The sequence below is a fragment of the Adiantum capillus-veneris genome, chromosome 26 (genome assembly GCF_014529385.1).
Source record: "Adiantum capillus-veneris isolate H3 chromosome 26, ASM1452938v2, whole genome shotgun sequence".
Classification (NCBI taxonomy): Eukaryota; Viridiplantae; Streptophyta; class Polypodiopsida; order Polypodiales; family Pteridaceae; genus Adiantum; species Adiantum capillus-veneris.
The window spans coordinates 129,425,153-129,427,513 of record NC_140956.1 but is presented as its reverse complement, the minus strand read 5'-3'; positions in this window follow the sequence as shown (position 1 = coordinate 129,427,513).

Genomic DNA, 2,361 nt, shown 5'->3' with positions numbered 1-2,361 from the left:
GTGATGACATGCGAAAAGCCCTCGGTGGCTCCACGCCCTCTTGCCCAAAATATACCATGCTTTGATACCAATGTAAGACAGAGGTGACTAGAGCCTGAGAGTCCACCACCCAACCACCCTTTATATAGGCATGCTCCTGGCCCTTTGCCCTAGTTGGACACCCCGTTCCACATTGCCTAGCCTAACCCTGCCTTGTCTAGTCCGGCCTTGCCGGTGTCCTGACATCTTGGGTAGGCGGAGACCTTACATCCTCCCCAACGTGAAAATTTGAGATTTCCTCATCTCAAGAATAAGTTGGAATAATCTTTGCGAAGAGTGGCCTCGTCTTCCCAGGTCGCATCTTCCTCAGGGTAGTCCTTCCACTTGACTAGATGCTCTACGATCGATCTGTTTCTCATCTTTCTTTCTCGGGTATCTAAGATATAATCAGGTTGAAGCTCAAGAACACTTTGCTTTGGTAAAACAATCTGCTCAGCGTCCAAAATGTGCTTGGGGTTGTGAACATAAGGTTTAAGCAGGCTAATATGGAATACATCATGAACCTTGAGATTGGAAGGTAGCTTAAGCTTATAAGCATCTCTGACTACTGTAACAATTTCATAGGGTCCACAATATTTGGGTCTTAACTTCTAATACTTTCCCAAAGATAGGGTACTCTTCTTAGGTTTGACCCTAAGAAAAACTTTACCCCCTTCCTTAAATATTCGTTCGGACCGCTTCTTATTTTCATAGTGCTTCTGTCTGTCCTGAGTTGCTTAAATATCCTTACGAATGGCTTTTGTCTGGGCTTCCATATCTTTGAGCATTTTCTTTGAAGCTTCTACTCTGATAGTAGGATCTAAGAAGTTTAGTGGAGCTAAGCAATCTTGACCAGAAAGTGCTTTGAAAGGTGACATCCCTATATCGGTGATCGAAAGAATTGTAAGCATATTCCACTAAAGGAAGATATTGAATTCATTTTCTGGGTTCTTGTGAACAATAAGCTCTAAGGATATCCTCAATCACCTGATTTACCCTTTCAGTCTGACCACCCATTAGTCTGAGGATGGTATGCTGTGCTAAATCATAACTGAGTCCCAATAGCTTGAAAGAGAGATGTCCAAAACTTTGAAGTAAACTTTGCATCTCTATCATTGACAATCCTCCTCGATAAACCATGAAGTCTAAAGATCTCCTTAATGAAAATCCTACTGATGTCAAAAGCAGTAGTGGTTGTTTTGACAGGTATCAAGTGAGCTACCTTAGTGAGCATGTCAACTACCACAAATACAGAATTGTAGCCTCAAATAGACGGTAATCCGATAACAAAATCCATACTAATACATTCCCATTACATCTGGGGTATATCAAGAGGTTGGAGTTGTCCGGGTAACTTTATTCTCTCGGCTTTAACCTACTAACAAGTGAGACACTGTTTCACATAGCGAAGAATATCTCCTTTCATACCTGGCCAATAGTAACTCCTTCTAACCGCATTCAAGGTTTTTGCATACCCTGGATGTCCTGAGATTGGGCTATCATGGGCCTCAAATAAGATCACCTTTTTCAAAGCAGGATTCTTAGGTACACAAAGCCTTTGTTAGAAATAAAGACATCCCCTTGAAGAGAATAATCTTTAGCTGGATTATTGGTCGCTTGAAGATTCTTGCCTTGCTGAATCTGAGACACAATTGCTGATAATCCGGATCTTTCAAAGATGCTTCTCCAATCCTTTCCCACATAGGATTATTAGGTATAGAGATGGAATTCAGAAAAGATTTGCGACTAAGTCCATCAGCAACTGCATTGTCCTTTCCAGGTCTATACTTTATATTGAAATCAAACTCTTCAAGAAGCTCAATCCACCTCCTTTGCCTCATATTGAGGTTGGGTTGTGTAAAGATTCACTTTAAGTGCTCGGCGTTCCACTCAATCCTCATTCCCTTATTTAATAACTCTGTTAAAGGAGTTGTGATAAGAGCATAATCTTTGACAAAAATCATGTACCAACCTGTAATCTAAGAAATCCTCTCACTTCACTGACGGTAGAGGATTGAGGCCATTCCACTATATCTTTGATCTTCTCGGGGTCGACTGAAATACCTTCGAAAGATATAAAAAAGCCAAGATAAATAACTTGGGGAGAGTAAAAAGTGCACTTGCTTTCCTTGGTGTAAAGCTGATGCTCACGTAACAGTTGTAGAACCTTACGAACGTGACCTTCATGTTCTGCCACATCCTTAGAATAGATCAAAATGTCGTCAAAGAACACTATGACAAAATCATCTAGGTAAGGTCTAAAAATATCCTGCATCAGTCAGTTGAAACTTGCAGTAGCATTTGTGAGACCAAAAGACATTAATGAATTTATAATGCCCATAC